At 47.5% G+C, this 27,813-nt stretch overlaps 1 protein-coding gene across 3 annotated transcripts in view; it reads left to right on the forward strand.

Moving 5' to 3' along the window:
- Positions 1-15,716: 15,716 nt before the first annotated feature.
- The window catches only part of LOC146059332 (butyrophilin-like protein 3), a 71,721-nt gene continuing 59,624 nt past the window's right edge, over positions 15,717-27,813 (forward strand). Inside the window, exons 1-2 of one of the 3 annotated variants that reach the window (XM_083171466.1) lie at positions 15,717-15,817; positions 18,670-18,791. The gene's annotated coding sequence lies outside the window, so the exon portion shown is untranslated. Of the gene's footprint in view, positions 15,818-18,669; positions 18,792-24,709; positions 24,955-27,813 lie in introns of those variants that run through there. The other 2 variants (XM_083171468.1, XM_083171467.1) reach the window with 2 other exon arrangements.

Below are 27,813 nucleotides of genomic sequence, written 5' to 3' on the forward strand. Positions count from 1 at the left end.
CAGGCAGGGGGGTGAGTAGGGTCAGGTGTACTCCCACCCTGCTGCACCCCACCCTCGCATCCACCCTGCTGCACATTACTGCAACCCTCCCTGCTGCACACTACTGCACCCACCCTACTGCACTTACCCTCCCACACCCACCCTGCTGCACCCACCCACCCTGCTGCACCCACCTACCTTGCTGCATACTACCGCTCCCACCCTGCTGCACACCGCCGCTGGTGCATTGAATTGAAAATAGCGGACAGGAGCAGGTCGCTGCACAGTTCTTCCCCCCTTGGCAATGAGCAAATTCAGTCCCCTTTGGCATCGAGCATGAAGCCCCTTGGCATCGAGCATGAAGCCCCTTGGCATCGAGCATGAAGCCCCTGGCATTGAGCATGTAGGTAAGTGGCAATTATGTGTCAAATGTGTAATGGGCATTGCGGAGTGTTATATAGTATGCAATGTTCATTGCGGAGTGTTATATAGTATGTCATGGGCATTGCGGTGTGTTATATAGTATGTCATGGGCATTTGCGGAGTGTTATATAGTATGTCATGGGCATTGTGGAGTGTTATATAGTATGTAATGGGCATTACGGTGTATTATATAGTATGTAATGGGCATTACGGTGTGTTATATAGTATGTAATGGGCATTATGGTGTGTTATATAGTATGTAATGGGCATTACGGTGTGTTATATAGTATGTTATAGGCATTACGGTGTGTTATATAGTATGTAATGGGCATTACGGTGTGTTATATAGTATGTCATGGGCATTGCGGTGTGTTATATAGTATGTCATGGGCATTGCGGAGTGTTATATAGTATGTCATGGGCATTGCGGAGTGTTATATAGTATGTCATGGGCATTGCGGAGTGTTATATAGTATGTAATGGGCATTACGGTGTGTTATATAGTATGTGATGGGCATTACGGTGTGTTATATAGTATGTAATGGGCATTACGGTGTGTTATATAGTATGTCATGGGCATTGCGGAGTGTTATATAGTATGTCATCAGGGCCGGATTAACAATGGGGCTGATGGAGCTACAGCTCCAGGCCCATTCTCCAAATAGGCCCATTCTGTAGCTGAGGGCCAGAGCTTTCCAACGAGCCCAGCCCCGTGTCGGTATCCCCCCGGGAACCGGAGATACCGACAGGCAAACCTGGAACGTTTTCCCCATAGGATACCATGGGACCCGCTAATTCCGACCTCCACCCGGTTCCAACGGCTGCCAGTTCCCCCTCCGGCATCACAGAAGCTTGAGGTTGATCTCAGTCGAACCCAAATCGCTGGGCCTTCAATCTGATACCTGGTCCATATGGGGTCATTGGTTCTAGAGATATTGCGGGTAAACCAATTTTTTTTCATTTCTGAAATGTAATTTCATGGCTGTTCATGTTGTTTGACAGATTTCTTTGGAACCAAATGGCCCAGTTTCACGGGACCAAAATCATTTGAAGCCTACATGTAAATCGGTCAGTTGGTTCCGAAGATGTAGCTGGTTGTTTAAAGGGGGCGGGGTGGTTTTCTCTCCCAGGGCCGGTGCTAGGGGTTCGGCGCCCTCCTGCAAACTATAAATTTGCGCCCACCCAAGCTTTACAAAGGGACAGCGCACACCAGAAGAAAAATGTGTGATCTCTCAAGGAAGGGGAATGGCCACACAATAATACTCCCACTCCAAATTACACCACATAGTAGCACAATATTATTCACCTTACAAAGCTGTAACTAGCCATTGTGGTGCCATGAGTTAAAAAAACAGGGAGAGTTTGCGCTGTAGGAGCGCGCAAAAATGTAGGAGCGTAGCTTTATGGGGAATGGGCATCGTCACATAAAAGTACCAATTACACTGTAATCCCCATAACACATTATGCTTCACACCTCAATGCCCATTACACATTATACCACACACAGTAATGCAAATTATACATTATGTCACACATCATGATGCCCCTTACACAATATGCCACACACCGTAATTCTCCTTTCAAAATATGCCATGCACCATAATGCCCATATGATATTGACACACATTATGCTACACATAATGCTCCGAATACTCCTGGATATACCCACATTTGAAGGGCTGCTTATTCAGAATGCCCACACCAGTTGCCAAAAGTAGTTGCTCTGCTTATACGTAGTGCTCACACCAGTTGCCGACATTAGTAGCACTGTAAGTAAGTAAGTAGAATATATATAGCGCACTTTCTCCAACAGGACTAAAGGCGCTACTGTGTAACCATATGCCCACACCAGTTGCTGACATTAGTAGCACTGTGTAACCATATACCCACACCAGTTGCCAACAGCAGTAGCACTGCCTATACATGTGCCCCCACCAGTTGCCGACATCACTAGCGCTGTCTACACACAAGCTCACACCAGTTGCCGACATTAGTAGCACTGACTATACACGTGCCCACACCAGTTGCTGACATTAGTAGCGCTAATTATACACATGCTCACACCAGTTGCCGACATTAGTAGCGCTGACTATACATGTGCCAACACCAGTTGCTGACATTAGTAGCGCTAACTATACACGTGCCCACACCAGTTGCCGACATTAGTAGCGCTGACTATACATGTGCCCACACCAGTTGCCGACATTAGTAGCACTGACTATACACGTGCCCACACCAGTTGCTGCCCTGATGTATACTATAGGAGCCTGGAGGGAACTCTGTGCCTCCGGCGCTGCTGCGTGCCCTGCAGTGTGATAGGCGCAGCAGCAGCCGGCAGCCTCAGAGAGTCAGAGACAGCAGGGGATGCAGAACAGGGACAGTGGCGCCTCTCCTGCCCGGCGCCTACCTGCTTTGCATCCTCTGCTGAGCGGGTAGCGCCGGCCCTGTTCTCTCCCCCTCACACAATAAAATGCAGGGACTATGTCCCTGCATGATCTTGGGGCCATATTCCCGGGTAAATCCCTGCATTTTCTGGTGTGAAAGGGATAATATTTCAAATAGCCGGGACATGCAGTGCTCTGAATACAGCCAGGCAGCCCCCTGCTCTCTGCCCAGCTGTCAATGGCTGTCATTTCTGCCCGGCGGCTATCCCCCAGTTACCGCAAGCATGTATTCCCCCTTGGCAATGAGCATGTAATCCCACATGGCAATGAGCATGGAGCCCCTGGCAATAAGCATGGAACCCCTGGCAATGAACATGTTGGTAAGCAACACTTAAGTAGCATCATTTTTCATAGGCATTATGGTGTTTGGCATAATACGTAATGGAGAATATGGTGTTTGGCTTAACATGTAATGGGCATTATGGTGTAAATTTTTAATGCGTACCTTCAGCGCGCAATGCCCCTATTTATAAAGCATATTGTGCATTATTGCTCAATCTGTTTGGTATAATAATGTGTATTTTGGCTCAATCCATGTGGCAAAATGTGTATTTTGCCTTAATCTGTGTGGCATAACGTGAATTTTGACTCATTCCATGTGGCACAATGTGTAAGAGGCAAGTACAGTATAAGGGGTTACTATTGTGTTGCATGATTTGTATAAGGGGTATATGGTGTGGTAAACTTAGGTGACCACATAAAAGGTGCTGAAATGTTGTCTACCAAGTTTCGGCTTTCAGTATTTTTTTTATGACTGGAATGCTGCCTCACCCTGCAAGTATCTTAGGACATCGGCGTCCTGCGGGTGCACCTTTGGAGGGCACCCGCCAATATATCTCCCTGCATTTTTCCTATGCCAGCCCCCTGCCTTTTCCAGGCATATATAACTAGTTGAAAGTATTTACACAAATACAGACACACCCATGAGCAGACCACCCAACCAGAACACTGGTCACGCCCCCCACATTATTAGGTGCTGCCCGCAACCCCTATTATTGCGCATAATAGGCCCTTGATCATTTCCAGCTCCAGGCCCATTTAGACCTTAATCTGGCTCTGTATGTCATGGGCATTGCGGAGTGTTATATAGTATGTGATGGGCATTACGGTGTTATATAGTATGTAATGGGCATTGCGGAGTGTTATATAGTATGTGATGGGCATTACGGTGTGTTATATAGTATGTCATGGGCATTGCGGTGTGTTATATAGTATGTAATGGGTATTACGGTGTGTTATATAGTATGTGATGGGCATTACGGTGTGTTATACAGTATGTCATGTGCATTGCGGAGTGTTATATAGTATGTCATGGGCATTGCGGAGTGTTATATAGTATGTCATGGGCATTGGGTTGTGTTATATAGTATGTAATGGGCATTACGGTGTGTTATATAGTATGTAATGGGCATTGTGGAGTGTTATATAGTATGTTATGGGCATTACGGTGTGTTATATAGTATGTAATGGGCATTGCGGTGTGTTATATAGTATGTAATGGGCATTGTGGAGTGTTATATAGTATGTTATGGGCATTACGGTGTGTTATATAGTATGTAATGGGCATTGCGGAGTGTTATATAGTATGTGATGGGCATTACGGTGTGTTATATAGTATGTCATGGGCATTGCGGTGTGTTATATAGTATGTAATGGGTATTACGGTGTGTTATATAGTATGTGATGGGCATTACGGTGTGTTATACAGTATGTCATGTGCATTGCGGAGTGTTATATAGTATGTCATGGGCATTGCGGAGTGTTATATAGTATGTCATGGGCATTGGGTTGTGTTATATAGTATGTAATGGGCATTACGGTGTGTTATATAGTATGTAATGGGCATTACGGTGTGTTATATAGTATGTAATGGGCATTACGGTGTTATATAGTATGTCATGGGCATTACGGTGTGTTATATAGTATGTAATGGGCATTACGGTGTGTTATATAGTATGTAATGGGCATTACGGTGTGTAATATAGTATGTAATGGGCATTACGGTGTGTTATATAGTATGTGATGGGCATTACGGTGTGTAATATAGTATGTAATGGGCATTACGGTGTGTTATATAGTATGTAATGGGCATTACGGTGTGTTATATAGTATGTAATGGGCATTACAGTGTGTTATATAGTATGTAATGGGCATTACGGTGTGTTATATAGTATGTAATGGGCATTACGGTGTGTTATATAGTATGTAATGGGCATTACGCTGTGTTATATAGTATGTAATGGGCATTACGGTGTGTTATATAGTATGTAATGGGCATTACGCTGTGTTATATAGTATGTCATGGGCATTGCGGAGTGTTATATAGTATGTCATGGGCATTACGGTGTGTTATATAGTATGTAATGGGCATTACGGTGTGTTATATAGTATGTAATGGGCATTACGGTGTGTTTTATATAGTATGTAATGGGCATTACGGTGTGTTATATAGTATGTTATGGGGATTACGATGTTATATAGTATGTAATGGGCATTACGGTGTGTTATATAGTATGTAATGGGCATTACGGTGTGTTATATAGTATGTTATGGGGATTACGATGTTATATAGTATGTAATGGGCATTACGCTGTGTTATATAGTATGTAATGGGCATTACGGTGTGTTATATAGTATGTAATGGGCATTACGGTGTGTTATATAGTATGTAATGGGCATCACGGTGTGTTATATAGTATGTTATGGGGATTACGATGTTATATAGTATGTAATGGGCATTACGGTGTGTTATATAGTATGTAATGGGCAGTACGCTGTGTTATATAGTATGTAATGGACGTTACGGTGTGTTATATAGTATGTAATGGGGATTAAGATGTTATATAGTATGTAATGGGCATTACGGTGTGTTATATAGTATGTGATGGGCATTACGATGTATTATATAGTATGTAATGGGCATTACCATGTGTTATATAGTATGTAATGGGCATTACGGTGTGTTATATAGTATGTGATGGGCATTACGGTGTGTTATATAGTATGTAATGGGCATTACGCTGTGTTATATAGTATGTAATGGGTGGTACGGTGTGTTATATAGTATGTATTGGGCATTACGGTGTGTTATGTAGTATGTAATGGACATTACGGTGTGTTATATAGTATGTCATGGGCATTACGGTGTGTTATATAGTATGTAATGGGCATCACGGTGTGTTATATAGTATGTAATGGGCATTGCGGAGTGTTATATAGTATGTAATGGGCATCACGGTGTGTTATATAGTATGTAATGGGCATTGCGGTGTGTTATATAGTATGTAATGGGCATTACGGTGTGTTATATAGTATGTAATGGGCATTATGGTGTTATATAGTATGTAATGGGCATTACGGTGTGTTATATAGTATGTAATGGGCATTACGGTGTGTTATATATTATGTAATGGGCATTGCGGAGTGTTATATAGTATGTCATGGGCATTGGGTTGTGTTATATAGTATGTAATGGGCATTACGGTGTGTTATATAGTATGTAATGGGCATTACGGTGTGTTATATAGTATGTAATGGGCATTACGGTGTTATATAGTATGTCATGGGCATTACGGTGTGTTATATAGTATGTAATGGGCATTACGGTGTGTTATATAGTATGTAATGGGCATTACGGTGTGTAATATAGTATGTAATGGGCATTACGGTGTGTTATATAGTATGTGATGGGCATTACGGTGTGTAATATAGTATGTAATGGGCATTACGGTGTGTTATATAGTATGTAATGGGCATTACGGTGTGTTATATAGTATGTAATGGGCATTACGGTGTGTTATATAGTATGTAATGGGCATTACGGTGTGTTATATAGTATGTAATGGGCATTACGGTGTGTTATATAGTATGTAATGGGCATTACGCTGTGTTATATAGTATGTAATGGGCATTACGGTGTGTTATATAGTATGTAATGGGCATTACGCTGTGTTATATAGTATGTCATGGGCATTACGGTGTGTTATATAGTATGTAATGGGCATTACGGTGTGTTATATAGTATGTAATGGGCATTACGGTGTGTTTTATATAGTATATAATGGGCATTACGCTGTGTTATATAGTATGTAATGGGCATTACGGTGTGTTATATAGTATGTAATGGGCATTACGGTGTGTTATATAGTATGTAATGGGCATCACGGTGTGTTATATAGTATGTTATGGGGATTACGATGTTATATAGTATGTAATGGGCATTACGGTGTGTTATATAGTATGTAATGGGCAGTACGCTGTGTTATATAGTATGTAATGGACGTTACGGTGTGTTATATAGTATGTAATGGGGATTAAGATGTTATATAGTATGTAATGGGCATTACGGTGTGTTATATAGTATGTGATGGGCATTACGATGTATTATATAGTATGTAATGGGCATTACCATGTGTTATATAGTATGTAATGGGCATTACGGTGTGTTATATAGTATGTCATGGGCATTGCGGAGTGTTATATAGTATGTCATGGGCATTACGGTGTGTTATATAGTATGTAATGGGCATTACGGTGTGTTATATAGTATGTAATGGGCATTACGGTGTGTTATATAGTATGTAATGGGCATTACGGTGTGTTATATAGTATGTAATGGGCATTACGGTGTGTTATATAGTATGTAATGGGCATCACGGTGTGTTATATAGTTTGTAATGTGCATCACGGTGTGTTATATAGTTTGTAATGTGCATCACGGTGTGTTATATAGTATGTAATGGGCATTACGGTGTTATATAGTATGTAATGGGCATTACGGTGTGTTATATAGTATGTCATGGGCATTACGGTGTGTTATATAGTATGCAATGGGCATTACGGTGTGTTATATAGTATGTCATGGGCATTGCGGTGTGTTATATAGTATGTAATTGGCATTACGGTGTGTTATATAGTATGTCATGGGCATCGCGGAGTGTTATATAGTATGTAATGGGCATTACTGTGTGTTATATAGTATGTAATGGGCATTACGGTGTGTTATATAGTATGTAATGGGCATTGCGGTGTGTTATATAGTATGTAATGGGCATTACAGTGTGTTATATAGTATGTAATGGGCATTACGGTGTGTTATATAGTATGTCGTGGGCATTGCGGAGTGTTATATAGTATGTCGTGGGCATTACGGTGTGTTATATAGTATGTCATGGGCATTACTGTGTGTTATATAGTATGTAATGGGCATTACAGTGTGTTATATAGTATGTAATTGTCACGGCTAAAGGGCTGGATGGAGTCGTGTGGTGCACAGGAACCGGAGACGGACCAGGAGGAGTAGGATTGAAACGTGCAGGTTTAATAACGGATTTCATAAATGATAAACTTCACTCAAATACTTCTTTAAGTGACAGTTGGAATAAATTAAATAGAGTCCAGCACAATACTAATAACGGGCAGGGAAATCTGGAAACGTATACTTGGTGAGCCAGAGTACATAGATGAGGATCCGGAAGGAGGTTGATTTGATGACAGAAGAAATGGATCCGGATATGACTGAAAGATGATGGAATGAATGAGTTGTATGAAGGAGGACAGCGGGAAGCTGTGCAGGGTAATTCTGGGACACAAGCAGGAACAAGCACTAGGTAGGACTTGCAGCATTGGTGTCAGGAGAAAACTTCCTTGTAGCAAGATGCAGGGAGCAAGGCACCAGAGTCAGGAGAGAAAGAGCCAGGATCCGGGAATCAGCTAGGAGTTGTGAATGACTCCAAAGACTCATTGCACTGACACTGAACAGCCTAGGCAGATCCCCTATATCCCCAGGGGATGGCTGCCATTGGCTGTCAGCACAGGATGAGGAGGGAACCTCCACTCTGGGCCAATCTGTCTCCTGCCCTCAACCAAGATGGCGACGCCGGCCTCCCGGCACCACTACTGCTGCCATCCCTACCCAGAGCTGCCGCTACCCGCACACCGCAGACCGGAGCCTGCACACGCTAGCCGGCGGCGGGCGCGGACGGGTGAGTACTGTACCCGCCGCGCTCCGTCGCGGCTACGTGTGACAGTACCCCCCCTTTTCAGGGTGACCCCAGGGCGCCTATGGGCCTTGTGCGGATTTCTCTGGAGAAATTGCTTTACCAGTTTTGGAGCGTGCAAATCAATGGAATCCACCCAAGAGTTCTCTTCGGGACCAAACCCAACCCATTCCACCAGATACTGGGTACGAGAATTGCGGCAACGAGAGTCTATAATGCGTCTTACCTCGAATTCAGCCCCACTTTCGGAGTTAATCTTGGGCGGTTTGGGAATCTTCTTTTGATAAGAGTTCAACCTTAAAGGCTTGAGGAGGGACACATGGAAGGAATTCGAAATCCTTAGGGAAGGAGGAAGTTGAAGTCTATAAGCGACAGGATTAATGACTTGGATGATAGGGTATGGCCCAATGAACCGGGGAGCCAGCTTCATAGAGGGCAGACGGAGGCGTATATGGCGGGTAGACAGCCATACCCGGTCTCCGACTTTCAATCTAGGCGCTGCCCTTCTTTTCCTGTCTGCCATCCTCTTGTATCGGGCGGAAGATTTAAGAAGAGCGGTGTGGACATCCGACCAGATTTTAGCAAAGCGTTGTAATGAAGTGGTTGCTGCAGGAACTTCGGAAGAGGATAATTCTGAGAAATCCGGAGATCGTGGATGTTTGCCGAATACTGTAAAGAAGGGGGTGGTTCCGGAGGAAGAGTGATAGGAGTTGTTATGCATATATTCTGCCCACGGGAGAAGATCCACCCAGTCATCTTGGGAAGACGAGACAAACAGTCGGATAAAGGCCTCCAAGTCTTGATTCACCCGTTCTGTCTGGCCGTTGTTCTGGGGATGAAAGGCAGTGGAAAACTTGAGTTTGACCTGTACCGCGGCACAGAGAGCTCTCCAGAACTTTGCAACGAACTGTACTCCGCGGTCGGATACAATCTCTTTGGGCAGTCCGTGAAGTTTAAAAATGGTTGAGATGAATAGCTGAGCCAGTACTGGAGCAGAGGGGAGACCTTTTAGTGGGAAAAAATGGACCATTTTCGAGAATCGGTCGACCACTACCCAGATTGCGGTATGACCTTTTGAGGGAGGTAGTTCGCAAATGAAGTCCATTGACAGATGGGTCCATGGTTCTGTGGGAATGGTTAGAGGGCGGAGAGGACCAGCGGGAGTTGTTCTGGGCACTTTATGCTGAGCACATCTTACACAAGAGGCAACGAAGTTGGTTACGTCGTGGCGGATGGTTGGCCACCAATAAGAACGTGACAGGAACATCAAGGTCTTTTGTGCTCCTGCGTGCCCTGCGAAGCGGGAAGAATGTGCCCATGACAATATTTTCTTGCGAAGTTCGGGGGGAACGAACGTTTTACCTGGAGGAGGAGATGGCTGTACGGTTACTTGGGCGAAGACCAGCGGATCGAGGATTGGACGAGGAGGTGTCTCTAGGTCAGAGGTCGTCTCAAAGGAGCGGGATAGAGCGTCTGCCTTAGTATTCGTGGTTCCAGGTCGGAATTTAATTTGGAAATCAAAGCGTTCAAAAAACATGGCCCAACGGGCTTGGCGGGCAGTAAGGCACTGAGCCTGTTTAAGAAAGGACAGATTTTTGTGGTCTGAATACACGGTGATCTTATGTCGTGCCCCCTCCAGAAGGTATCGCCACTCCTCTAACGCAGTTTTGACTGCAAGCAACTCCTGTTCCCCGATGGGGTAATTCTTCTCTGCTGGGAGGAATTTTTTGGAGAGGAAGGCACAAGGGTGTAATTCTTGATCCTCACCTTTTTGTGACAAGATGGCCCCGATCCCTTCCGAGGATGCGTCCACCTCGAGAATGAAGGGCCTGTCGAGGTCTGGTTGGAGGAGGATTGGTGCCGTCATGAATGCTCTCTTTAACTGCTGGAAGGCAGAGGATGCTTCTGGCGACCATCGGCTTGGATCAGCTCCCTTGCAAGTGAGAGCAGTGAGGGGAGCAGCGATAGTAGAGAAGTTCCGGATAAATCGCCGGTAATAGTTTGAGAACCCTAGGAATCTCTGAATTCCTTTGAGTGTTGTGGGGGCTGCCCAGTCTTGGATGGCTCTCACCTTCTCTGGGTCCATTTCTATCCCAGTGGCGGAGAGAATGTGACCCAAGAATGGAATGGACGTGACCTCAAAAACGCACTTCTCCAACTTGCAGAACAGTTGATTTTGGCGAAGACGTCGTAGGACTTCGGACACTGTCTGTCTGTGAAGTTGGAGATTTGGAGAGAAGATGAGTATATCGTCTAGATAGACTACGATGGAGTGGTACAGCAAGTCCCGAAAGATATCATTTACAAACTGTTGGAAGACAGCGGGGGCGTTACAAAGGCCGAAGGGCATCACCAGGTATTCATAGTGGCCGTCGCGCGTGTTAAAAGCCGTCTTCCACTCGTCACCTGGACGGATCCGGATCAAATTGTAGGCCCCTCGCAGGTCCAATTTAGTAAAGATTGCTGCCCCTCTGATCTTGTCGAATAGTTCTGCGATAAGGGGTAAGGGATAGCGGTTTTTAATGGTGATGTCGTTCAGGCCCCTATAGTCGATACATGGCCGAAGACCGCCATCTTTCTTTTTCACAAAGAAAAACCCGGCCCCGGCCGGAGAAGTAGATGGTCGAATGAAACCTTTGTTTAAGTTCTCTTGAATGTACGAGGACATGGCCTCAGTCTCAGGTAGCGACAGGGGATAGATGCGGCCACGAGGAGGGAATTTCCCGGCCACCAGCTCTATCGGGCAGTCCCAAGGACGGTGAGGAGGCAGGGTGTCGGCACCACCTTTACTGAATACATCTGTAAATGAACGATATGGTGCGGGTATCGACAAGGGTGGAGCTGAAGAGGATGAAGGACAGTTACCCTCACGTTGTGGATGGGACTGGTAGACCGGAAGGATCTGAGGAATGCAAGTAGACTGGCAATCTGTTCCCCAGGCCTTGACCTCCATATTGGTCCAATCGATGTGTGGGTTATGTTTGGAGAGCCAGGGAAGGCCCAGGACCATTTGGTGTGAGGACTGTGGAAGAATGAAGAATTCGAGGGTCTCTTGATGTAGAACTCCTATGAGCAGTGTCACCGGGGTGGTCTGATGGGTGATTTGTCCACTACGAATTCGACTCCCATCCACTGCAGTGAGGACCAGTGAATGATCCAGGGGTTGTACAGGCAGGGCATGTTGGGTAACAAAAGAAGAAGAAAGGAAGTTTCCCGCTGCTCCAGAGTCCAATAGGGCCTGAACTCTTTTTCTCCCTTGGGGACACACAAGGGTAACCGGAATGGTGGAATCAGAAGAAGAGGGAGATGGAAGCAAGACTCCTAATCGGACCTCCCTCGGGGAGATTAGGAGCGGTCGTTTCCCGGCCGCAGCGGGCAGGAAGCCAATAAGTGAGCTGAGGAGCCACAGTACATGCATAGATTCTCTCGCCGTCTTCGGGACTTCTCTTCGAGAGAGAGACGGGAGCGGTTGATTTGCATGGGCTCATCTGTTGACACCGCAGGAGGCGGGGTTGGTTTGGAGGCTGGTGCGACATTGGAAGGAAATCGAGGGCGCAGGCGATCAGAGCGATTCCTCTCAAGTTGGCGTTCTTGGAGTCGCAGATCGACTTTGTTACATAATGAAATGAGTTCAGCCAGGGTGGAAGGAGAATCGCGAGTTGCTAACTCGTCCTTGATGCGCCCGGCTAGGCCGTTCCAGAAGGCAGAAACGAGAGCCTCTTCGTTCCATCTGAGTTCGGAAGCCAGGGTTTGAAATTGTACGACATATTGTCCCACTGGGCGACTGCCCTGACGAATCCTTAGGATCTCCGTGGCTGCGGAGGACACTCTGCCAGGCTCGTCGAAGATGCGACGGAAGCAGGCCACAAATTCTTCATAGTTATTGAGGATGGGATCCGCACGCTCCCAAAGGGGGGACACCCACTCCAGGGCTGGACCTGCCAGTAGGGACACGATGTAAGCCACCCGAGTCTTGGGAGAGGGGAAATTGGAAGGCTGGAGGGTAAAATGGACGTCACATTGATTCAGGAATCCTCGACACCCCCTCGGGGACCCGTCATATTTACTGGGGGTTGACAGGTGTAGCTGGTGAGGAGCAGCTGGCCCAGGGGGAGCAGCAGGGGCCGAAGCTCCGGAGGTTGGTGCTGCTGAAACTGAGGGAGCCGCCTGAGGTGATGACAAGGTCTGGAGAAATTGAGCCACTTGACGCTGGGTAGTCTCTACTTGTTCCAATCGAGCCATGATGCCTTGAAGAACATCCGTCATGGAGGCCTGTGCTTCACCCGATTCCATCGGGTCAGTGCAAACTGTCACGGCTAAAGGGCTGGATGGAGTCGTGTGGTGCACAGGAACCGGAGACGGACCAGGAGGAGTAGGATTGAAACGTGCAGGTTTAATAACGGATTTCATAAATGATAAACTTCACTCAAATACTTCTTTAAGTGACAGTTGGAATAAATTAAATAGAGTCCAGCACAATACTAATAACGGGCAGGGAAATCTGGAAACGTATACTTGGTGAGCCAGAGTACATAGATGAGGATCCGGAAGGAGGTTGATTTGATGACAGAAGAAATGGATCCGGATATGACTGAAAGATGATGGAATGAATGAGTTGTATGAAGGAGGACAGCGGGAAGCTGTGCAGGGTAATTCTGGGACACAAGCAGGAACAAGCACTAGGTAGGACTTGCAGCATTGGTGTCAGGAGAAAACTTCCTTGTAGCAAGATGCAGGGAGCAAGGCACCAGAGTCAGGAGAGAAAGAGCCAGGATCCGGGAATCAGCTAGGAGTTGTGAATGACTCCAAAGACTCATTGCACTGACACTGAACAGCCTAGGCAGATCCCCTATATCCCCAGGGGATGGCTGCCATTGGCTGTCAGCACAGGATGAGGAGGGAACCTCCACTCTGGGCCAATCTGTCTCCTGCCCTCAACCAAGATGGCGACGCCGGCCTCCCGGCACCACTACTGCTGCCATCCCTACCCAGAGCTGCCGCTACCCGCACACCGCAGACCGGAGCCTGCACACGCTAGCCGGCGGCGGGCGCGGACGGGTGAGTACTGTACCCGCCGCGCTCCGTCGCGGCTACGTGTGACAGTAATGGGCATTACGGTGTGTTATATAGTATGTAATGGGCATTACGGTGTGTTATATAGTATGTCGTGGGCATTGCGGAGTGTTATACAGTATGTCGTGGCCATTGCGGAGTGTTATATAGAATGTAATGGGCATTACGGTGTGTTATATAGTATGTAATGGGCATTACGGTGTGTTATATAGTATGTAATGGGCATTACGGTGTGTTATATAGTATGTCATGGGCATTACGTCGTGTTATATAGTATGTCATGGGCATTACGGTGTGTTATATAGTATGTCATGGGCATTACGGTGTGTTATATAGTATGTAATGGGCATTACGGTGTGTTATATAGTATGTAATGGGCATTACGGTGTGTTATATAGTATGTAATTGGCATTACGGTGTGTTATATGGTATGTAATTGGCATTACGGTGTGTTATATAGTATGTAATGGGCATTACGGTGTGTTATATAGTATGTAATGGGCATTACGGTGTGTTATATAGTATGTAATGGGCATTACGGTGTGTTATATAGTATGTAATGGGCGTTACGGTGTGTTATATAGTATGTAATGGGCATTATGGTGTTATATAGTATGTAATGGGCATTACGGTGTGTTATATAGTATGTAATGGGCATTACGGTGTGTTATATAGTATGTAATGGGCATTACGGTGTGTTATATAGTATGTAATGGGCATTACGGTGTGTTATATAGTATGTAATGGGCGTTACGGTGTGTTATATAGTATGTAATGGGCATTATGGTGTGTTATATAGTATGTAATGGGCATTACGGTGTATTATATAGTATGTAATGGGCATTACTGTGTGTTATATAGTATGTAATGGGCGTTACGGTGTGTTATATAGTATGTAATGGGAATTATGGTGTTATATAGTATGTAATAGGCATTGCGGAGTGTTATATAGTATGTCATGGGCATTACGGTGTGTTATATAGTATGTAATGGGCATTACGGTGTGTTATATAGTATGCAGTGGGCATTACGGTGTGTTATAGAGTATGTAATGGGCATTACGGTGTTATATAGTATGTAATGGGCATTACGGTGTGTTATATAGTATATAATGGGCATTACGGTGTGTTATATAGTATGTAATGGGCATTGCGGAGTGTTATATAGTATGTAATGGGCATTACGGTGTGTTATATAGTATGTAATGGGCATTGGGTTGTGTTATATAGTACGTAATGGGCATTACGGTGTATCATATAGTATGTAATGGGTATTACGGTGTGTCATATAGTATGTAATGGGTATTACGGTGTGTTATATAGTATGTCATGGGCATCGTGTGTGGGCTTATGTGTAATGGGCATTACGGTGTGTGGTATAATGTTGGTCCGTGCCCACTTTTCACTGCACAGGAGCCTCACCTACTACAAATTGGGGGGGGCGCGAAACATGCCCTTGCTCCGGGCGCCGTGGCACCTAGCTACACCACTGCCCCCGAATCCTCTGGTCAGCTGCCACTAACAATTTAGTGGGCTTTACGGGTATTGTGGGGGAGCACCTCCCCTTGGGATCTCAGAGAAATGATAGATGGCTCTGGGGGCCCTTGGGTGACAGGCGGCTGCTGCCCAGCTTTGTATTAATTAAAAGTGTATCAATTAAAATTTACATTTTAGCAAATTCACTCCAACCAGGGGAGACACAGGTCTCCCCCTGGTGGACAGTTGGGAGCAGGGCAGTTAGTGCTGTTACTGTTTCTGGGAAATCACATTATGCTGGGAAATTGGGTGTTTGCGAGTACTAATGATTTCACTTTTGTTTCTGAGTGTATATAAAGTCTCCAGCACTCGGTCTGACATCCATCGCCCGTCACTGCTCGAGGGAGACATTAACCCTTTGCTGGTAAGTCACCAGGACTTGGGGAAATATGTGATTAGCTCAGTTCTGTGAGATTCAGTATATAGCCAGCAGGTTCTTCTTACTGTGAGCTGGGATGCTGCCATCACCCCCCCACCCCCGTATCCTATGATACATACATAGATATATGCATTCACTCAGATACATCAGGACTGCACTTACTGATAGCCGGTGTGTGTGTGTGAGGGGGGGCACCCCGGCGCTCACCCTCTCCACCAGGATGGGGGGGGGGATCGATGCGGCCATCGCCACCACTTTGCTCCACGATGGGGAGAGGGGGGTATTTGGGGCTAAGTTGCCGCAGCGTCAGTGAAAATATGTGTCGGTCCCAGAGACCCCTGTAGTGCTGCTTCCTAATGCCCCCTGCAGTGCTGATTATACATAATGCCCCATGTAGTGCCACTGAATAATGCCCCCAGTAGTGTTCATGCTCAGTGAAAATATGTGTCAGTCCCAGAGACCCTTCACCATATAACGTTGGGGTCCTACTCCACTGTTTTGGGTTCCCACACATATTATGCTTTTGAACTTATTTTTTGGGGAAAAAAGAGGAAATTAGAGAAAGAGAGAAATGCGAGAGAGACGTGTCAGATAGAGAAAGTGGAAGGAACAAGCGAGGGAGGGGTGCGAGGGGAGGAAATAAAGTAAGCGTGATGAAAGAGGGGCAGAGAAGTGAGAGGAAAAAAAACTAGAGAGAAAGGGGGATGAGAGTAGGGGAGAGAGATAAAGAGGGGGAGGAGAGTAGGGGAGAGAGATAAAGAGGGGGAGGAGAGTAGGGGAGAGAGATAGAGAAAGAGGGGGAGGAGAGTAGGGGAGAGAGATAAAGAGGGGAGGAGAGTAGGGGAGAGAGATAAAGAGGGGGAGGAGAGTAGGGGAGAGAGATAGAGAAAGAGGGGGAGGAGAGTAGGGGAGAGAGATAGAGAAAGGGGGTAGGAGAGTAGGGGAGAGAGATAGAGAAAGAGGGGGAGGAGAGTAGGGTAGAGAGATAAAGAGGGGGAGGAGAGTAGGGGAGAGAGATAAAGAGGGGGAGGAGAGTAGGGGAGAGAGATAAAGAGGGAGAGGAGAGTAGGGGAGAGAGATAGAGAAAGGAGGGGAGGAGAGTAGAGGGGAGAGAGATAGAGAAAGAGGGGAGGAGAGTAGGGGAGAGAGATAGAGAAAGAGGAGAGACAGACAGGCAGTGAGAGGGAAAAAACTAGAGAGAAAGTGGGGGAGGAGAGTAGGGGAGAGAGATAAAGAGGGGGAGGAGAGTAGGGGAGAGTTAAAGAGGGGGAGGAGAGTAGGGGAGAGAGATAGAGAAAGAGGGGGAGGAGAGTAGGGGAGAGAGATAAAGAGGGGGAGGAGAGTAGGAGAGAGAGATAGAGAAAGAGGGGGAGGAGAGTAGGGGAGAGAGATAGAGAAAGGGGGGAGGAGAGTAGGGGAGAGAGATAGAGAAAGAGGGGGAGGAGAGTAGGGGAGAGAGATAGAGAAAGAGGGGGAGAGAGATAGAGAAAGAGGGGGAGGAGAGTAGGGGAGAGAGATAGAGAAAGAGGGGGAGGAGAGTAGGGGAGAGAGATAGAGAAAGAGGGGGAGGAGAGTAGGGGAGAGAGATAGAGAAAGAGGGGGAGGAGAGTAGGGGAGAGAGATAGAGAAAGGGGGGGAGGAGAGTAGGGGAGAGAGATAGAGAAAGGGGGGGAGGAGAGTAGGGGAGAGAGATAGAGAAAGAGGGGGAGGAGAGTAGGGGAGAGAGATAGAGAGAGGGGGAGGAGAGTAGGGGAGAGAGATAGAGAAAGAGGGGGAGGAGAGTAGGGGAGAGAGATAGAGAAATAGGGGGAGAAGAGTAGGGGAGAGAGATAGAGAAAGAGGGGGAGGAGAGTAGGGGAGAGAGATAGAGAAAGAGGAGAGACAGCCAGGCAGGCAGATAGAAGTGTTAGACGTGGGGTAGGAGAGGAAAGATATAGGGTGGGGGGAGACGGGTGAGAGAGAGAGGTGAGACTAAAAGGTGGGAAGGTGAAAGGGGGTGATGTGAAGGGCTTAGACTAGAGGGAGCAAGGGGATGGGCTGGGGCGAGACAAAACTCAGCTAAGACTGCGAACATCGAAGGATTTTACACCTGTACGGCCTAATGCAAATGGCTGTGTCATCAAAACTACTATATGCGAGAAAATTGGTGAATTTGAATCCCTGCATAAAAGCACCTTTGAAGCTGATATATCGACAGACTGGTTTGATAAATTGTCTGTCCACATTGTTACATATAAGTGAGAGCTTGTTGCATTTAAAAAAGCAAAAACTTTAGAAAGTCAATATAGACTATGGCCCTTATTCAGATCTCAGCTCAGTACAAATTTGTTTGGAAAATGGGCGCGACCAGGTGCAATGCAGGTGGGGCAGATGTAACATGTGCAGAGAGAGTTAGATTTGTGTGAGTTATTTTGTTTCTGTGCAGGGTAAATACTGACTGCTTTATTTCTACACTAAACTGACAGACGACCCAGGCAGCAGTGAGCGCTGAGCTGGTCCCACCCTGAACATATCTAATGGGTGGGGACCCAGTGCAGTGCATATTGAATGAGCCTGTCCCCGTCCCGTGCATATGGAATGAGCGGGTCTCACTCATTACATATGCATAGGGGGTCGAAACTGCAAGAAACTGGATCATCTCAGCGCTCACTGCTGCCTGGGTCACCTCTCAGCTCAGCCATTGGCGCCCATCGCCTCGTCCATTCTTGGGGGGGGGGGGGGAGAGAAAAATTTCTAGCTACGCCACTGAAGGGAGGTGTCATCCCAGCAGGTTATATCAGTAAGTGATTCAGAGGTTATCTCTGCCAGGGATAATGACACTTGTGGTTCCCCTTTAGGTGTGCGCGCTCACAACAAGGCTCCAGATTCAGGAGGTAGCGTACCCACCGTGGGTGGCCAGAGGAAAAGCTTGGGGCAGAGCCGACTGTCCCCACTGTCTCCTCACATATTCTATCTGCTGGTGAGTATTCTGTATTTTGGACTCTCGTTTGTCCCATCACTGGGATCACTGGGATTTGATAACATGAAATGAGAAATTGTGTAGACTATTAAAATTGTATGAACATTTTCTGATACTCCTTTATTACAACACGATAGTGATATTCCTAAACAATTGCATATAATTCATCCTAGGTCCCGTTCTGAACCTGTATCTAATAATGTTTCAATGAAATCTTTTTGCAATATGCTTGATTGTGGTATTGTATGTGATGGTGCTAATAGCAATAGGACTGGATCTGGTAAATCCAACCTTACTCGGAAGAAGTTTGGAGCAATTAAAGACCTGTCCAGGTACAATGACGTCATCATTCTCCCCACTGACAAGGGTGGGTGATTGTGATACAGGACCTGGACAAGTGGATTGGTAGAGCCTTGCCCGATGTTTATGTATATCACAAGTAGATGCTGACCCTACTGTACATCTATATGTCTGTGAGTTATTGCAAAAAGAGGTGGATGCCAGTATTATTAGTCAGGCACATAAGGATGCCTTAGTACCTTAGAACCTTTTGTTGCTATTTTATATACGTTGCCGAAGGTGCATAAAGACCTAATAGCACCTCCAGGTCGGCCAGTTATATCAGCTAGAAACTCTCTATTCCAGGCTACCTCTGTATACCTCGATGTGTTGTTGAGGCTGTAGGTGAAGTTCCTGAAGATTTTCTGTTGGCATCTCTCGATATTTCACGTTTATTTACCGTTATCCCTAACCAACGGGGCACTAATTACAGACAATCCACAGTATCGTGGTCCATCTGTGTCTTTGGTTTGGAACTATAAAAAAAGGTACTTACACATTATTTTCTTTATGATGGATCATACTTTGTACAGGTGTCAGGTTGAGCAATGGGGTCCAACATAGCCCCATCGTATGCCAATGCATACATGATGGGGGAAGAGCGCTCAATTTATTTGGAGAATACGTCATTTTGTAACTTTATTGTGGCATATGCAAGGTATATTGATGATCTCTTTATGATCTGGTGTGGTACTGTGCAACAACTCACTGACTTCATTAGTTGTCATAATAATTCTGACAACCTTTATAAAATTCACTTGGAATTGTGATAAATACAAAATTAATTTTCTTGATGTTGGAGCGATGCTTGAAAACAATGTGATCTCTACCTCATTATTTTCAAAAGCCACTGATTGCAACACTTTGCTTCAATGTCAGAGGCCTCAGTTATGTCGGCAAGACCGATTGCAAACTGAGGGAGCCCATGGCGCTTCGTAGATCTGGAATTAAATTGGCAAAGGAGAGAGATGCCAGAGATCAGCCGGTGGCACAGCATTTCCTACAGACCGGCCATAGTGTATCAAATTGGCGTTATATCAAAATCCAGAGAATGAGCCCCACTTGGGCCTGGTACGTGCATTACGCTGGCACCCTGGGGTCTGGGGCATCCACACTGTGATACATGGCAGTAATAAGCCCCTAGAGTAAGATACACCGATAGCGCTTCCGCTGTAAGAGCCTCGCACACAAATACGCAGTCTGCACTCTGGGCCTGATTCCTTTGTGTCTGGGACAAACCATGCTGCACTGCAGGGGGAGCCTGTACATTTATATTGTTTCTGCGCAGGCTAAACACTGGCTGCTTTCGCATGTAGCCCACACATGTTGTTCAGTTTTATTTTACACTTCAATGTAGATTTCAGTTTGAACACGCCGCCCACCCAAATGTAACTCTCTCTGCACCTGTTACATCTGCCCCCCTGCAGCACAGAATAGATTGGCTCATTTGTGTAAATCAGGCCCTAAGTCACAGGTACCCGCTGCCTCTCCGCGCATTGCTGGAATTGTATATAAATGATCCTATGTGCCGCCAACTCCTCTAAAGTCAGCTGCTGAACGAAAATATGGGGGACATTTACCAAAATGGATTCGTAGAAAAAAGGTGTATTCGTAGGGAGAAATACACCTTTTTTTACGAATTTGTATTTTCGGGATTTACAATCCCAAAAATACAACAATTCGTAGTCCTAAAGATGGAACATTCGTATTTGTAGTTACAAATACGAATGTCTACACCATCGATAGAATACGACAGAAATCACCATTCAAAAGAATGGTGGTTTCTGATTTACTAAGCAGCCGTACTGATAATACGGCTGCTTAGTGGTGTAAAACACCCACGCAAATACGACAGGAAAATAGAACACCATTTTCCTGTTCTATTTGCGTTTTAGCCTGCACGGATCAGTCAGATCCGTGCAGGCTACAGTGTAAAAAAATAGAAAAATAAATAAATTTAAAAAAAAACGGCGTGGGGTCCCCCCCACAGCCATAACCAGCACCAGGCTGAAGGAGCCGGGGCCGGTAATTAAAAATCAGGGAGCCCGACAAATAGGGGTTCCCCGATTTTTAACAACCAGCCCCAGGCTCCAGGTCCGGGGCTGGTTCCCAAAATACGGGGGACAAAATGAGTAGGGGTCCCCCGTATTTTAAGAACCAGCCCCAGGCACAACCAGCCGGCAGGGTAATGTCACAGCCAGGGGACACTTATAATATAAGGTCCCGCGGCCAAAACATTCTCCCTACCGACCAGTCAGCCTGGCCAGGGGCCCTGGGGGAGTGGGGACCCCCCCAATGAAGGGGTCCCCCCCCTCCAGGACTTACCTGACCAGGCTGAAGCCTGGTGCTGTCCTCGATGCCCCTGGGCGGTGGGCATCGAGCTGATAAATGTTGTAAAAAAAAGATGAACCTATTGTTTTTTACTGTGGCACTACAAGTGCCAGCAAGCCTCCCCAGCAAGCTGGGACTTGGAGAACCACAAGTCCCAGCCTGCTGGGCATTAAAGGGCCCGCTGGCACTTGTAGTTCTACAGTTAAAAAAATAGTGCACAAAACACACTGACACACTTTTAAAATAAAACTTTATTACACACAAAGCCCACACATACTAATACTTACCTATCTTCTTCCCATAGGTCGCCCTGGTCCTGTGTCGGCGTCTTCTGGTCCTGTGTCGTCTTCTTCCTCCATGTCGACCGTCGCTGTCGCCGTCCGGATCCGACGAAATCCATTTGGGAAGCTGTGGAAGGAAACCATACTCACCTGTCCCAGCGCGACGTAGTCCAGGTAAGGGTCTTTGCAAAAAAACAAACCGACACCCGAATCCAAGCGGACACGACGGAGACGCACGTGTGTTTGTTTACATCGTGCGGCTCCGCCTCCCGAATGCCGCTATTGGCCGCCTTGCGGCCTAGCGGCTCCTGATTGGCCGCTAGGCCGCAAGGCGGCCAATAGCGGCATTCGGGAGGCGGAGCCGCACGATGTAAACACCGTGCGTCTCCGTCGTGTCCGCTTGGATTCGGGTGTTGGTTTGTTTTTTTGCCAAGACCCTTACCTGGACTACGTCGCGCTGGGACAGGTGAGTATGGTTTCCTTCCACAGCTTCCCAAATGGATTTCGTCGGATCCGGACGGCGACAGCGACGGTCGACATGGAGGAAGAAGACGACACAGGACCAGAAGACGCCGACACAGGACCAGGGCGACCTATGGGAAGAAGATAGGTAAGTATTAGTATGTGTGGGCTTTGTGTGTAATAAAGTTTTATTTTAAAAGTGTGTCAGTGTGTTTTGTGCACTATTTTTTTAACTGTAGAACTACAAGTGCCAGCGGGCCCTTTAATGCCCAGCAGGCTGGGACTTGTGGTTCTCCAAGTCCCAGCTTGCTGGGGAGGCTTGCTGGCACTTGTAGTGCCACAGTAAAAAACAATAGGTTCATCTTTTTTTTACAACATTTATCAGCTCGATGCCCACCGCCCAGGGGCATCGAGGACAGCACCAGGCTTCAGCCTGGTCAGGTAAGTCCTGGAGGGGGGGGACCCCTTCATTGGGGGGGTCCCCACTCCCCCAGGGCCCCTGGCCAGGCTGACTGGTCGGTAGGGAGAATGTTTTGGCCGCGGGACCTTATATTATAAGTGTCCCTTGGCTGTGACATTACCCTGCCGGCTGGTTGTGCCTGGGGCTGGTTCTTAAAATACGGGGGACCCCTACTCATTTTGTCCCCCGTATTTTGGGAACCAGCCCCGGACCTGGAGCCTGGGGCTGGTTGTTAAAAATCGGGGAACCCCTATTTGTCGGGCTCCCTGATTTTTAATTACCGGCCCCGGCTCCTTCAGCCTGGTGCTGGTTTCGGCTGTGGGGGGGACCCCACGCCGTTTTTTTTTAAAATTTATTTATTTTTTCTATTTTTTTTTACACCTTGCAGCCTGCACGGATCTGACTGATCCGTGCAGACTGCTAGAAATAATTCGTATTAGCGGCCGTATATACGGCCGCTAATACGAATCATTACACCATCGGAGGGTTACAAAGCAGTCGTATATGACTGCTTTGTAACTGATCCTCCGGAACACGACTTTGCATACGACTTAAACAGTCGTATGCAGTCGTAGGGAAACTACCAATACGAAAAACTAGGTTTTTCATATTGGTAAATTTCCCCCTATGTGTCAGGAGGCGTCCAGTGTAAGTCGACCCAAAGAAAAGGTCAACATGAATTTTGGTGTCAATTTCAACACCTGTCGACATAAACACCCAATTAATGCAGCACGCACCCTCGCATTGCTCCATGTGCTTGACACACTGTACCGCTCCCCCCACGTGGATGTTAAAGTATAAGAAAATCCAAATAGTGCAAAAAAAAAAACCACAGTGACCTTTTGCTTGTGTCAACTTTTTTTTCAATGTTTATCTTTTGTATGTCGACTGTTTTGTGTCACCTTATTAACTGTTGATCTAGACACTGTACAGAAGCTTTGGGCATAGTATCTCTGTTACATTGTATCACTGAGTGTGACGGAGGCTGCCATCCACCAATGAGAATAGGAGATTAGCAGGTGTCACTGGTTGCTGGGGAGAGAGCTGATCCCAGTAACACATCTCAGCTAGAGACGTAGGAGCTGGGAGCTGTAAGGTGATGTGTCTTATCTCTGTAACATTGTATCACTGAGGGTGATGGAGGCTGCCATCCACCAATGAGAATAGGAGATTAGCAGGTGTCACTGGTTGCTGGGGAGAGAGCTGATTGCAGTAACACATCTCAGCTAGAGACACAGGAGCTCGGGGCTGTAAGGGGCTGTCTCTTATCTCTGTTACATTGTATCACTGAGGGTGATGGAGGCTGCCATCCACCAATGAGAATAGGAGATTAGCAGGTGTCACTGGTTGCTGGGGAGAGAGCTGATTGCAGTAACACATCTCAGCTAGAGACGTAGGAGCTGGGAGCTGTAAGGTGATGTGTCTTATCTCCATACCTCCCAACTGTCACGATTTTAGAGGGACAGTCCCGATTTTCGGGTCCTGTCCATCTGTCCCACCCGCGGCAGGCATTGTCCCGCTGCGGGGGGTGGCAGTTGGGAGACCCCCCAATCTAGTAGAATAGACGCTGTGCGCATGCGCACAGCGTCTATTCTCGTATGAAAATTAGGTCGCGGCTAATTAGCATAAGCCGCACCCTCATTTGCATACGCCCGCCCCCTTTTCGGACGGAGTGTCCCTATTTCTTCAAGCCAAAAGTTGGGAGGTATGTATCTCTGTAACATTGTATCACTGAGGGTGATGAGGCTGCCGGCCACCAATGAGAATAGGAGATTAGCAGGTGTCACTGGTTGCTGGGGAGAGAGCTGATTGCAGTAACACATCTCAGCTAGAGGCGCAGGAGCTGGGGACTGTAAGGGGCTGTGTCTTATCTCTGTTACATTGTATCACTGAGGGCGATGGAGGCTGCCATCCACCAATGAGAATAGGAGATTAGCAGGTGTCACTGGTTGCTGAGGAGAGAGCTGATCACAGTAACACATCTCAGCTAGAGACACAGAAGCTGGGGGCTGTAAGGGGCTGTGTCTTATCTGTGTCACTATGCAGTGCTTGGAGATATCGCTGCCACCACCAGACTCCTACCACATGGTGGCTGGAACCACGGATACCTCCTCAGAGCCAAACGCTGGCACCTGAGTACTACCTCCAAAGGTGTATGCGTGGACACGCTGCTGACATAACCCTGACTGGCATTGGTAGGTTCCCCACTGGTCACGGACCAGGCCTCTGTTTCCGTAGCTGGCAGAGCAGAACTTGGAGACTCTGGATCCTTTACCCAGTACAGGATGAGGTAATTGTGTAGTTTCACAGCGCCACTTATATAGTCAGCATCCCTGTCAGTATCAGCGTTGTGTTCCCGCAGCCAGCGTAGTCAGCTTAGTCAGTACGTTCGCTGCTAACTGGAGCTTACGTAGTTAGCGCAGTCAGTCGGCGTTACGCAGTTAGCGCAGTCAGTCGGCGTTACGCAGTTAGCGTAGTCAGTCGGCGTTACGCAGTTAGCGTAGTCAGTCGGCGTTACGCAGTTAGCGTAGTCAGTCAGAGTTACGCAGTTAGCGTAGTCAGTCAGCGTTACGCAGTTAGCGTAGTCAGTCAGCGTTACGCAGTTAGCGTAGTCAGTCAGCGTTACGCAGTTAGAGTAGTCAGTCAGCGTTACACAGTTAGCGTAGTCAGTCAGCGTTACGCAGTTAGAGTAGTCAGTCAGCGTTACGCAGTTAGCGTAGTCAGTCAGAGTTACGCAGTTAGTGTAGTCAGGGGCGAATTTAGGGGTCAGGCCTCCCCTAGGCACAACATTTTTGTGTCCCCCCCCTCCCCCTATTTTAATGTAATCATATATGTATATACATTGTTATTTATATATTTCATAAAAATTTAACTGTAGCCCACCTTAATAGTTTTTTAAGCACTCTGGGTCCTCACTGCAAGGAGGACCCGGAGGGAGGCACTTATTAGTACAGTGATTAGCACAGTGTCTCTGTCAGTCTCTCTCCGGCTCACAGACTGTGACTGACTGAGCGCAGGGAGGATCTGCACACCACTCAGCTCAGCTGCTGGATACACAGCAGCCAATAGACTGTGTGTGTGTGTGTAGAGTAGCCAATGGGCGGGAGCCGGCAGCAGTGAGCCTGAGCCATTTCCGGACGCGCAGGTGGACCGTCGGACCCAGCCACTAAGCGGTGATGTAATGTGCATGGCAGAGTGGGTGGGCAGTGGCGGGTGACGAGGGGTTGCTGCCGCCGACATGATAATGATAATTCATGTCTGCGACGGCGGCTCTCGTCACTCTCCACTGCCCACCTGCTGTGCCATTTAACAGAATGTCAGCCTGCCTGCCGCCCTTAATTGGTGCCGCCCTGAGGCCGGTGCCTCACTGGCCTAGGCACAAATCCGGCCCTGAGTGTAGTCAGTCAGCGTTACGCAGTTAGCGTAGTCAGTCAGCGTTATGCAGTTAGCGTAGTCAGTCAGCGTTACGCAGTTAGAGTAGTCAGTCAGAGTTATGCAGTTAGCGTAGTCAGTCAGCGTTACGCAGTTAGAGTAGTCAGTCAGAGTTATGCAGTTAGTGTAGTCAGTCAGAGTTACGCAGTTAGCGTAGTCAGTCAGCGTTACACAGTTAGAGTAGTCAGTCAGCGTTACGCAGTTAGAGTAGTCAGTCAGAGTTATGCAGTTAGCGTAGTCAGTCAGCGTTACACAGTTAGAGTAGTCAGTCAGCGTTACGCAGTTAGAGTAATCAGTCAGCGTTACGCAGTTAGTGTAGTCAGTCAGAGTTATGCAGTTAGTGTAGTCAGTCAGCGTTACGCAATTAGTGTAGTCAGTCAGCGTTACGCAGTTAGTGTAGTCAGTCAGCGGTACGCAGTTAGTGTAGTCAGTCAGCGCTTATTGCATTGTGTGGGAACCTTTGCCCATTTTAACCTGAAACACCCCCACTATCCATTCCAGCCTGAAGTGTGGCAAGCGCAGCGAGCCCCGCACGGGGACACAGTATGCGTCCTCCCAACCTGTTCATACCCCCACTATCCACATCAGCATTTTATAAAGTGAGTTGATTTTATAAAGTGTGGCGAGCCCGAAGCATGGCGAGCGCACGCGTAAAACGAACCCGAAGCAGGGCGAGCGGACGTGGATTACTTGACTTTTAATCTGCGTCCACTCGCATAACACTTTGGGCTCGTTTTACGCGTCCGCTCGCCACGCTTCGGGCTCGGTGGCTCGCTGCGCTCGTCACACTTTATAACATCAACTCCATGTCTATATGGATAGTGGATGAATGAACAGGTCGGGAGGACGCGTATCGCTCGTGTGTCTCAAGCAGATGGAACGCCTCTCCACAGGCACCTGCATGATCGCCTCTCCACCGGCGTCCGCCAGTGCAGGGGATCTGGCGGTTACAGGCACTCACTAGGATTACTGGGGACATCGCTACAGCTAACGGAGACAGTACGGTGACTACACTGCCTGACAGGGAAACTATGCTGAATACGCAGGGCTGCTTCGGGGACACTACGGTGACTAAGCAGGGCAGCTGCGGGGACAGTACGGTGACTATGCAGGGCTGCTGCGGGGACAGTACGCTGACTACACAGGGCTGCTGTGGGGACACTATGCTGACTAAGCAGGGCAGCTGCGGGGACAGTACGGTGACTATGCAGGGCTGCTGCGGGGACAGTACGCTGACTACACAGGGCTGCTGTGGGGACACTATGCTGACTAAGCAGGGCTGCTGCGGGGACAGTACAGTGACTATGCAGGGCTGCTGCGGGGACAGTACGCTGACTACACAGGGCTGCTGTGGGGACACTATGCTGACTAAGCAGGGCTGCTGCGGGGACAGTACAGTGACTATGCAGGGCTGCTGCGGGGGACAGAACGGTGACTAAGCAGGGCTGTTGCGAGGACAGTACGGTGAATAAGCAGGGCTGCTGCGGGGACAGTAAGGTGACTAAGCAGGGCTGCCGCTGGGACACTATGCTGACTAAGCAGGGCTGCTGCGGGGACAGTACGGTGACTATGCAGGGCTGCTGCGGGGGACAGAACGGTGACTAAGCAGGGCTGCTGCGGGGACAGTACGGTGACTATGCAGGGCTGCTGCGAGGACAGTACGGTGACTAAGCAGGGCTGCCGCTGGCAGCAGACTCCCTGCACAGCGTAGCGGCTC

Source organism: Crinia signifera, chromosome 2 (genome assembly GCF_055691185.1).
Source record: "Crinia signifera chromosome 2, ASM5569118v1, whole genome shotgun sequence".
NCBI classification, from domain to species: Eukaryota; Metazoa; Chordata; class Amphibia; order Anura; family Myobatrachidae; genus Crinia; species Crinia signifera.